Raw genomic sequence first — 11,982 nt, 5'->3', positions numbered from 1 at the left:
CGTCTGCCTCGACCGCTCACTGGCAGGATGGAAGAGAAGACCGCCACTCTGCACACAGCTTGGGAGCGCGGCCCCCTGCTGCTCTTTGCTAAATGGGATCTGGGAGCTTTGCCTACAGACCCACTGCAGCTGCACCCACTCCCTCACCCTGCTTACCTTTCAGCTGCTGTCTCCTCCGCTGCCGGTACTAGTCTCAGGTGAGTGTGTGTCAAGGGCACACGTGCACTTGTGACACACATATGCCCGCTCCTGCTCCCAGTCCCAACTGCTGAAATCCAAAAGCACAGAATTCAAACAACAATAATCTGATGCTGGAAACATGCATTTCACAACAGAAATATCCTTTGTAAGATAACCAAAAGACCTCATCTATCTTTGGTATGTTCATACTGTGTACTTCACTTTTTTTTTCCAAATTTCTTTCTTTTTCCAACATTTCTTTTGTGTTAGCTCCCAGTAAAGCATACCCATTCATGGACAGCAAATGCAGAGCACATGACTGAAGTTAAAAATATGTTCAGGTGCCTCACTGAATAGATGTAGGCTTTAATCAGGTATCTTCCTAAATCAGAGCAAATATCAAACATATGGATGCATTTCAAGGAAGCATATGACAGAAAATTTATCAAACCTAGACCTCAAAAATGTCTAGAACATGCTTGAAGAAAGCAATGAAAGTTACACTCAGAAGTGACCCTACCATGTCACATTCTGCTTGGCAGTTAGCCAGAATTACGTAACAGCATATAAATGACAAGACAACTAGTTTACAAACAATCTATCTCAGATAATAGCATACTGTTCATTTCAGCATACTGTGTACAAGATACTAAATGATCCAGTAACTACTTAAGCCACAGGAGCCTCTGGGTCAGACTTTTCCTGGAAGATAACCAAATGGAAAAAATGAGGCTAACACAGTTGATTATTAGCTGCCAAGAAATGCCTGATCAGGTCAATGAAAGAGCTTTTATCTCTTTTTACTGGGAAAGTGATTCTGACAGATCTTCCTGTTAGTTGCACAGAATAAGTGTTAAAACCATGTAACTCAGAGGTGAATTTAGGCCAGTACAGGGAACTGGAAATGTCTTATACCCCTATGACAGGGTTCTTCTTTCCCACTTCTAAGGTGCTGGGGCAGTACCTGTTGGATGGCTCATTAAGACTATGGGGCCACTCATGTCTGACTTTGTCCTATAAAGGCTATATAAGAAGAATCCAGGAAGTGACTGGTCAGTTGCAGTCTGACCACCAAAGAGACCAGAACTTCCCATCTGGGGAGTTGTATTGCACAGTTCTCAGCAGAGTGCCAGAAAGTACTGATAGTGCCAGCGCATTATCAGCACTGCACACTGAGCACACCAGTACAGAAGGCCAAGATGGACAATGAGGTATTTACATTGCATGGGGATTTCTGAGTGTAGACCACAAAATGTGAAATTGCCAGGCAAAGGATTTACTGGCTGCTATGGTTCAGACCAGAGAACAAATTGGTCCAGAAAGGCTTTTTGTGTTGCTGTATAGGTGGAATGAGGTACAGAAGGTAATTCTCATCAGTTACCAGAACCCTTGATCTGGGCCCCAGAAGAGTAGGGTAGACCTTGGTCTCCTGACCACCAGGAAGTGTGAGAGGCACTTGACTTGGCCAGTGATTAAGTAAGATTTTAGCAGGGAATTAATAGAGTGCCATCCAGTCCAGGGGAAAAAAGGCTGTTTTTTCACAGTTTCTTCACTTCACTATTGAGTAGGAGATTAGTGTAAAACCAGACATAATAATAGCTAAAACCCCCTCTCCCACCAGCACAGGACCACAGCTGGAGTCTGCTTGGCAGGAGGCCATCAGGAGACCAGCAGACTCTATCCCCACCCACCTCTGGCAGTGACTGAAGCTGGCAGTTGATAAGGGAAGGGGAAGGGGAAGGGAGCATGATTCCTCTCAGCTTCCCCAAGCTAACAGGGAGGGAGAAGAGTCTGGGGAACCAGGGCTGGAGGGATTGGTCCCCTGCCACCTGTGAGCACAGGACCAAGCCCTGCAGAACCAGACAGAGATGAGAGGTGTTGGCAAAGACCTAGCACAATCATCACATGTATGTGCTAGAGACAGAGCTAAGGGAACAGGAACAGGTGTAACCCAAGCGAGTAGAGAACAGTATAAAGCAGACCCAGTAAAAGGTTGGAGACTGGACTACCTAAGCAGAGACAAAAGACAGTGAATGCATGAGCGTCCTGCCAAAGGTGCTAGAGGTGACAAACATACTCATGTCAAGGCACCCAAGGGGGAGAAGAGGGTGCAAGTGCACCTGTAAAAACCCAAGTAGAGATGAGGCCTGTGGGATCTCTACTCCAACAACTAAAACCACCTGCTGAATCTCCAAGAAGGACTTTCTGAATACCTGGCTGCAAGGAGACTCTCTGCACTCAGGATTATGTAACACTTATGCAAGGTGTTCTCTTGTCTTTTTGGTTTATTACATTGTATTTTAATTAGACTAAGTAGTGTGTGCTCTCACTGTCTTTTCCTGGGCTGTATCTTAGCTTAGGCAAAGATTTTTGGCTGTTCTTTGTTGTGTGCTTGTGGTTGCTACTTGCTGTGTTCAAACATACTTTCTTCAGAGAGAGGAAGCATATTCTTGTTCAAGCTTTTGTGAATTCAAAGCCATTACCTTTTTCCCCACCCAGCCCCATCTCAACCTGGCAGGGGCTGCCCTCTCCTTCCCCCCTCCCCCTGCGAGCAGGGAGAAGGGGACAGAAACCTGGCAGGCACTGCCCCCTGATCCAGGCAGACCTGGGCTGGGGTCCCATGCGGGCCAGAAAGGGGATTTCCCCCACTCTCCAGCATACTGTGGCCAGGAAGGGGCCTGGCCACACCCCCACCCCCCTCCACTCAAGCAGGGAGGGGTAAAAGCCTTAGAACTTCAGTCCCTTCTCCTTGGCAGTGGCTGGCAGCTTGGAAGGTGTGTTCTAGCGCTCCCCAGCTTCTGGCCTGAGCCACTGCAGGCAAGTGGCTCCATTTCCTGAATCAAAAGTGAATGGCTGTTCACTTGCTTCTTAGTTTAATCTCTGAGGTTTAGACTAACATGCAAAGACCGAATTGATTCAGCCTCAGGCTTTTTGACTGTCTGTACTTAGCCAAGGAGCTGCTGACCCTCCAGGGCATACCTTTGCATAGCTAGTGGAGGCTCAAGCAGAACCGGCAGGGGTGCAGCAGCTCACAGTAATTGATCATATCCTGACTGACTGCAACCAGACAGCTGGTGTGACAAGATATATGGGTTGAAGATGTGGGGGAAGAGGTCATTTCCTTCAGGGGCTGGAGAGGAGGGTGCCTCTCACAAATATATCTAGGTAAGCATGTGACCTAGACAGGGCAAAAATCCTCATCCGTAAGAAGGAACTGAAAGTAATTAAGATGATCCATCTCTGAATAAAGTGGAGATGTGAGTCTATAAGTGACTATAGATTCAAGGAAATGGGGTACCTACAAGAACCTGTCCAGAAAAGTAAGGGCCTAGAGGGGAAAAAACTTCCCATTGTCCTGTGGGGATGGTTTAGAGCCAAAAAGCATGCCATATTGCCAGTGCCAGCCTTCCACAGTAGTTTTCATGCATGGTGAAGATAGAAGGGAAGAAACACAAGAGATCAACAGGTAAGCAAAGGCAGGGAAGAAGCATTGAGAATAATCATGGATGGTTGGCAAGAGTTCTTAAGTGAATGAGAATGAAAGCTATGTATCTTAGAGTAAGGAGACGCGTCTACACATGCAGTTAATGCACCTGAAATTTCTGAGCAGAAAATTAAGGTGCCTTAAACTGTGCCTGGGCATGCATATGAATGTATGTCCATTGGAGCAGCTCCTTCCCTGCTGTGCCCCCATGCAGCAGCCAGGGGAACTCCAGTCCCCCAGGTGCCAGCCCCAGGCCGGCAGGAAGCATGGCTGTCAGACCTGGGCACCTGCCAGGGTGGAGAAGCAGTGGGATCTATCCAGGATCCAGAACAGTTCTCTGCCACCCCATGGAGATCAGGTCTTAGCCAGGCAGCAGTTGTGGTCCCCTGCAGCCTAGGCTGACAGGAGCAAATTGCTCCCAGTCAGGGTCTTATGTGCACTTCGGCACATTAGTTAATGCACTGCTTTTCTAGTACATGTATGTATTGGTACTAGCAAATAGTGCATTAGACTAATGTTATGTATAGTATTTGACACACAAGTATAGACGGTGGTGCTTTACTGTGCATGAGATTAGTCTAACATGCAGTAAAGCATCTCATGTAGATGCACCCAGGGAAGAGCTGATGGCATGCCTGTAGATACACAGAACAAAGGAGGTAGAAGCTAACGGCCTTTTGCTATGAAAGGTTATGGTATAGGAGACCAGCTGTGAAATCAACCCAAACCAAGTTCCAAAGACTACTAAGTTCCCACAGTCCCCTGGATGTGCCCCAAGGTTTACCTGCCTTTGCTTACTTGCTAATCTCTTGTGTTTCTTCCCTTCAATCTTTACTATACATGAAAACTACTGTGGGAGGCTGGCACTGGCAGTTCCCACAGCCCCTTGGATGTGGGAGATGTGAAAAATCCAGAGAAGCCTGATGGCCATGAGATAAACAGATTATGGAGAGTGAGTATGGCAACTTGGCAAAGAAGAGAAAGAGAAAGACCCATTCTAAGAAGCATAAGTGAAAGTACAGGGAATGCAAGGATAGATAATATTGTCTGGGGCAGTTACCAAGTCAGGGGAGGGAAAAGAAGCAAAGAACAAGTTGCTACCATTTGTTACCAGGTAGCCATTATGAGGCTAAGTGTTGAGGAGAGGCTAATCCAACAAACATATTTTTATGATGAGCTAATGAAAGCAAATTATAGCAGGAGCTGGGTGGCATCAGGAGGTATCTTCTACCCTATCAGGATGTGAGACTGTTTTCTTGAGCAAGCTGCAGTGGCTAAAACGTAAAAGGTCTAGTATCCCCACAGAAAGACACAGGATGTCATCCTCCCACTGTACCCAGCTTTGGTGAGGCCACAGCTGGAGTATTGCATCCAATTCTGGTATCCACAATTCAGGAAGGATGTGGAGAAGCTTGAAAGTGCAAAGGAGAGCCACACGCATGATCAGAGAGAACAGGCCTTATGAAAAGAGGCTACAAGCTATGGGACTCTTCAGCCTGGAGAAGCATAGGCTCAGGGGTGACTTGGTGGCAGCCTATAAGTACATAAGGAGTGTGCATCAGGATCTGGGAGAACACCTGTTCACCAGAGAACTCCAAGGGATGAGAAGGTCCAATGGGCACAACCTCCTGAAAGACCGTTTTAAACTAGACTTAAAGAAAAATTTATTTACTGTCTGAGCCCCCAAAACCTGGAATAGACCCCCCCCCCAAGGTGGTACAAGCACCTACTCTGGACACTTTTAAGAAACATTTGGATGCTTACCTTGCTGGGATCCTTTGACCGTAGCTGACTTCATCCCCGTTGGGCAGGGGGCTGGACTTGATGATCTTACAAGGTGCCTTCCAGCCCTAATGTCTATGAAATCTGTGAAATCTATGAAAGGGGGGTGAGGGAAGAAGGCTCTATTTTTCTATCAAAATAAAGTCAGTCTCTGTCAATAAACTGTTTCTTGCAGAAGGAGATAAACCTAAGGAGGTTGAACCTGTCAGCACCGCTGATAAACTAAGGGTTGTACTGCTGATAAACTAAGGGTTGTACTCCATAAAGTTTCTTTCTAAGAATCTATCTGAGGTCACTCTGGACAAGCTGGGGAGAAGTGGTTGATGGCTGGATAATAATTAGCTTCATGAGATGGAAACAGAGTAGCAAAAAGTAACACACAGTCTTCTCTTTGCATGCCATAAAAGGGTCCTTTTCCCCAGCACTAAGGTGCCTGTTAAGACTGTAGGCCAATTCTTCCATTTAGAAGTATAAAGACAAGGAACCCGGAAGAGACTGGACAGTTGCAATTCAGAGCTCCCAGGCTATGGAACTGTGTACCAAAAAAGGCTGCAGAGCATGGTGGACAGAGCTGATCAGCGTGATTTAGTTGTAGTGGACATTTTGATTGTAGAGCATGGGATACAATCTGGTAGACTGTGGACTGAAGAGAGCTAAGGCTCACCATTGTGGTCTAGGCTGAAGTACAAAAAAGTAGCTGTGGCAGGACACTGTTGGTGCCTGCTGCTTTAAGAGCTGAGCCAAGCAGCCAGCAGGTGCTTGATTGTGGCAGCCATTTTAGATCTCTGGTTGCCTATATAAACAGAGCTGTTTCCTACTGGCAGGTCAGGGAGAAACACTGCCTGGCTGCATGCAACATCCTGGTGTGAAGGGCAGGAGCTGTAGGCGATGGCTTGGAGGCTTGTGGTCCTGGGCATGACCTAAAACTGTACCTTACTGGGAGTGGGTGGCCTGGTGGGGCCCCCACTGGCACAGGACCCCCAGGAAATGCCAGGTCAGTTACCAACCCGGTGAAAGGTGGCACAGGGCACCTTAACCCCAGCCCCTACCTTTGGGTGGGTCATTTAGTATCAGAGGTAGTTGGGGGTGGGTACAGCTGTGGCCATCTGAGCCCTGTATGGTACAAGACCCTGAGGAGCGAGAGTGGGGCCAGGCATGGCTGTGACCACCTGAACCCATGCGGGGTGGAAGACCCCGAGGAAATGTGGAGCCCCAGTGAGGGGGGGGAACCCAGAGGGCTGGGAGCCCAGTATTTATGTGGGCTGGGAGCCCAGTATTTATGTGGGTGAGGGTATAGAGTTTCCCCAGAAGGGGCCAGGGCAAGCTTAGACCCAGTCAAGTAATTGGCTGTCCCCTACCCCAGTGAGGGTCATGGGAGAGGCCCAAAAGACATCTGCCACCCAAGGTACGAGCTAGATAAAGCCTATAGCCAAAGGGGCCCACTCCAAGAGGGAACAAGGCAGTAGAAGTTGTCGAGGTGTGAAAGAGACCCTGTGAGAGGGGGTGGAGTGTGAGGCCCTAGTGAGAGGAGGGCAATATGAATACATGTGTGTCTGAGGCCTGACAATGAGGGCTAAGCTTGGTCCGGCTGTTGGCTGGGAGCACTGTGTCATCTGGATGCCACCTGCGAGGCTTGGGCTGCAGTGTAGGGGAGGAACGGAGCTGCAGATAGCACCCCCTGGCATCGGGGCAACCTCCTGCCTAATTAACAACATAATTATGTAACAACAAGGTGTGGCAGATGAGACCGGTGGGCAGCATGCCCAGAGGCAGGTGGGGAAACCAGCACTGTGGCTGGCCAGGGAGTTCCAACTTTGCCACAGTATCATACAACATGCATAACGCATCTAGGAAGCAAAATATACAATGATTTAATAAACTTATACCATATTTACTCGCATACTATTCATACCTTTTTACCAAAATTCAACCCTCCAGAATTGGAAGTGTCTTAAGCAGAGAAGCGGATTTCTCTGTGCCAGAACAGAGGAAGCATGGGGACCTGTAATACATGATACTCTCTCCCTGCCAGCCCCAGGGAAGGAAGGTTGAAGTTCACTGGTCAGAGTCAGCTACACTGTTAACCCTTTCATAGCCATTGCTGAATTTGCAGCCAAAGTCTTCTGCCAATTCAGCAGTGGCTATGAAAGGGTTAATACTGTAGCTTTTGTTGATACTGCAGAATGAATTCTGCCCCTGGGATCAGAACAGAGCCATAACACTGGAAAAATCTGTTTTGCTTCATTGCTCCTTCCCAAAGTAAGGGGCATGTACTATTTGGCAATGCATAGTTTATAAAGAAATATGGTATATTATAACATCACTTGCTTTCAGTGTATCACTATGCTAAGTCATACTGTCTTCAACTGGCAGGATGGCTCTTACACTGAATATCTAGCTGCTAATGCCCTAAACTTCCTAATGTATCAGAGTTCCTCAGCCAGTTCAAGAGTTGGATCTCAATCCTGAATGGCCTGCCAACAAAATCAAATCTCTTCTACATGCAATTATAGCAAATGGAGAAAGGAAAAGCAGATCTCTGAAGACAATAATCAGAATTATTCTGAATCTTAACAGTTCTTCCGCACATAGGCAGACACCCCTAGCTTAAATGGTTCAAGTGTAGCTGTAGCAAAGCCTGGTTGTTATATGGCTACACTCTTATCTATAAAAGGCTGAGGAAATTTGTGCTTTGAATTTTTTTGTAGTAGCCTCACTTCAAGCATATCTAAAATATTCTTAACATATGCACTTTGCAGGCTTGAGACCTAAATTATTCTTTCCCTCAGGAAGGTGAATTTAGAGCAGGGGTGGGCAAAATGGTGGATCTAGCCAGCAGCCAGCCTCCATTTCCCAGCAGCCCCTGCCCACACTGCTGAGGCGTTTCCAGGGAGACCCCAGAAGTGGTGGGGGGTGACAGGGCAAGGCCAGGGATTCCATGGAGACCAGCCTCAGCAGCACTGGCAGAGCACATGGCTGGGCAGGGCGGTGCTCCAGGGCTAGATCTGGGATCTTGTGGCAGTGATAGCATGGTCCAGAAATGGGACAGAGCTACAATCCACTGCCTGCACATCCCTGCCCAAAGCATGCAGGCAGCCAGTCGTGGCTCTGCCCCAGCTCTGGATCACGCTGACACCACTGCAGGATCCTAGCCTTGAAGCAGCTACCCACCCAGCCACGCACCCTGCCAGTGCTACTGGGACCAGTCTCTGTAGAAACCCTGGCTCTGTGCTGTCACTGTCTCACGGCTTCTGGGGTCTCCATTGAAATGGGCTGCAACAATGCGGGCAAGGGCTGCTGGGAAATGGAGTCCACCATGGGCCCAGTCCAGCCTGCGGGTTGCACTTTGCCTGCCCCTGATTTAGAGTGTGATGCACTGACCTGGGATTTAATTAGATTTTGTTCTGTGTTGTTTGTTTTATAAATGTTTGATGAAAGGAGGGACTTTTTTCCCAAGAGGCATGGGGTTTTGGTTGCACTTGAAAGAACATGAAGAAATTGGTCAGTATTCTGTGGATGCAGAAACTGAAGGGTATCAATTTCTAAATAAAAAGAATCAATAAAAAGAATATAGAGAATATAATGCTTAGTCCCAAAGGTCACATTAGATCTTTCTTTATAGAAAATTTTCAGTTAATTTGATACCTGAAAATCATACACAGAGCAACTCTGCTCTGTCCTTGAAACATGTTGACCTCAGTGTTGGTCTGCCTATGGAGCCCTTATTGCAGAGTTGTCCAACTTCCACATATTACACAGGCCACAATCACAGCCACAGCCCTGGTCCTCCCTCACTGTGTGGGCAGCCTACTGCAACCCCCCAACCTCACACATGGCCCAACTGGCACCCTTCCTGTCTACATGTGCCTCTGGGGAAGCCTGGCTCCACCACTCCCACCCAGCCACACAGACAGCCCAGCTCCCCCCCACCGCAAAGTACACATTGCCTACTGACCTCCCCATAGCCTCATGCACAACATCCCCCCTCCTTGTCGTGTACCCACCTGCACTGTGAACAGCCCAGCTCCTGCTTATCTCATGTATAGCACAAGCAGTCTGCCCTCCCCTCCCCTGCTTCGCATACAGGTCCTGGCAGGGGCAGGGAGAACAGGGATGGGCATGCAGAAACCCATATGCCATATGCTTTCAGGTGCCACCAGTTGGACAGTCCTGATTTATTAGACAAGACCTGAAAGTTTTCTAGTATGCACTTGGGAGCTGTATAAAACATGCAGAGTTTTATATGCGGACTCCAGTGACCAAGATCCCAAAGTGATTACTGATTCCTAGACTTTTTTTCCTATCTTCATTGTAGGCATTTTTAGGAAAGATCAAAAAACAAATACTGCATAATCTGAAAAAGCCATGGAATCCATGCCACTCTCCCATGGTTCTTGATCTCCCAGGCTTCGTCCTCTTGCAAGTGAGAACTGGATTAATTCTTACTTAGAAAATTCATACTTAGAACAACTTTTAAAGGGAGAGAGAAACTGATGTTCAATTTATGAATCATGGCTCCCAAACCCCTGGTCTAACTGTGTTCAGATACAAAAACCCCAATAAAATGCATGAAGAAAGAGAAAGATGACTACCAAAAGCTGACTTGCCTCCAGCATAAATCAGAGCAGCCTCAGTTCATCTGTGGCTAGGTCAACAAATAATGTCCTCAGCAGACTGCTCCTCCAGAAGTACCTTCCCCCATGCCAACTGAGGGCAAATGGTAGAGAGCTGGCTATGCCAATTTTACAGCCCAAAGTTGATCCAACAACAGGTGAATTTTCCACTTCATGTCTCCTACTTAGGCCATTGGGTTGGCACCAGGGAAATAAGAGGCAGTAAATAATATAATTGTTTCTATTTGTTAAGGCTGTTTATCAATATATCTTTTTAGTTATAAATGCCAACAAAACAGCTGACCTGTGTTTATAGGTGTCTAGGGTTATGAGAAACTGTCAGGCTTCTGCAATACTGTTCTTAAAATATTATCTTGCCAGTTAACACAGTTTGCATCTTATTTTCTGAATGTGCTATTATTGTGGAAAAGAAGAGAGTTCTGACTTCCTACATAAGCATTTCTCAACCAGTGGGTCATGATGACCACAAAAGATAGGTAACAAAAGACAGTTGTAAGGCATTGAAAATAGTATTGCAATCTCAGTCCAAGAAAATACCTCCCCCTGCACAACCTTAGTGAATGGTCAAATATCCTCTGTCAGTGCAGACTATTTCTTCCCTGGGGTGTCCTTGCTATGTGAAACATCTTTTTGGTTGGTGAAGTAGGTGTCACAAGTATTCTACTCAGGGTGGATGTGGTGGTATCTGAGAGACTACCTATCAATTACAGCTTTCTTGCTATATTTGGGGTGGTTACTGATTTTGGCTGCTTGCAGATATTAAAAAACACAAAAAAACCAGCACTTTCCATTAAACTAGGCATGTTCCTGTGCCAAGCCCCACATGTGCCCAAAAGAGGCAGCGCCTTTATTGGACCCAGCTCACCCAACATCTGTATAGATCAGGTGCTTTAGTGGGGCTTTTTTGGCAATCTTATTTAACAGCTGATTGAACCAGATGTTAGATCAAAGCACCAAAAAGCCCTGCTGAAGCCCCATATCTATATAGATGCTGCCAAGCCAAGTCAAAGTAGTGCACTGCTTCTTCTGGTAAAGCGTGGTTTGTTTGTTTTTTCATGTCTGCAAGCAGCCTTTGTGAAGGTGTGGTAGTTTCTGGAGTACTTATTGTGCAAATAGGGAACTATTCGATTCAGATTCAGTCGATTCAGATGACAGTGATTCGATTCAGATCACTGTCCTGAACTGATTTGGCCAAATTCGCTTTGGAAGATTTGGCACTGATTTGGAAAGATTCAGAGATTCGGCCATAGACTATAATGGGGAATCACTGAAATACCTGTAGCTTTGTCATTTTTTCTGGCAGATTTGGATAAGAACAGCAAGGATGGAAGTCCCTTCTGACAGCATGAAGCCTGCCAAGTTTCAAGAAGATAGGTTATGGGGTTTCTGGGAAACTGCACCTCAAGATGCTGACAAGCAAAAGTCATGACTTTGTGTGTGTGTGTTAAGGCACAGCAGGATAAAAACAGCAGGCACTGGAGCCCCTGCTGAGGCCATGAAGCTTGCCAGGTTTCAAGGAAATAAGTGTAGCAGTTTCTGGGAAACTGTACCTCAAGGTGCTAACAAGCAAAACTCATGACATGTGTGACTGTGTGTGTGTATTGAGGTGCAGCGGGAGGAAAACGGCAGGGATGATAGCCTGTAACAGGGAGCCTTCCCAGTGCTCAGGCAGAAACAGCTTACAAAAGGGACAGAAAGGCTGCAGACAGAGGCTTATGTGCTGTTTCTACGTCCCTCCCCCAGAACGCTGTGATTGGAAGGGGACTCAGGGAAAGAGCACAGTCGCTGACTAGTTACAGATGTCAATCTTCCCCCCCCACTTTCCCTCCCTCTTCTCAGTTTATGTTCCCCTGAAAGACTGCCTTCTGAATCTCCAAATCTTTTCCAAATTGATTCGGAGAA

Source organism: Crocodylus porosus, unplaced genomic scaffold, assembly GCF_001723895.1.
Source record: "Crocodylus porosus isolate Cpor-Errol unplaced genomic scaffold, CroPor_comp1, whole genome shotgun sequence".
Taxonomy (NCBI): domain Eukaryota; kingdom Metazoa; phylum Chordata; order Crocodylia; family Crocodylidae; genus Crocodylus; species Crocodylus porosus.
This window is presented reverse-complemented; position numbering follows the sequence as displayed.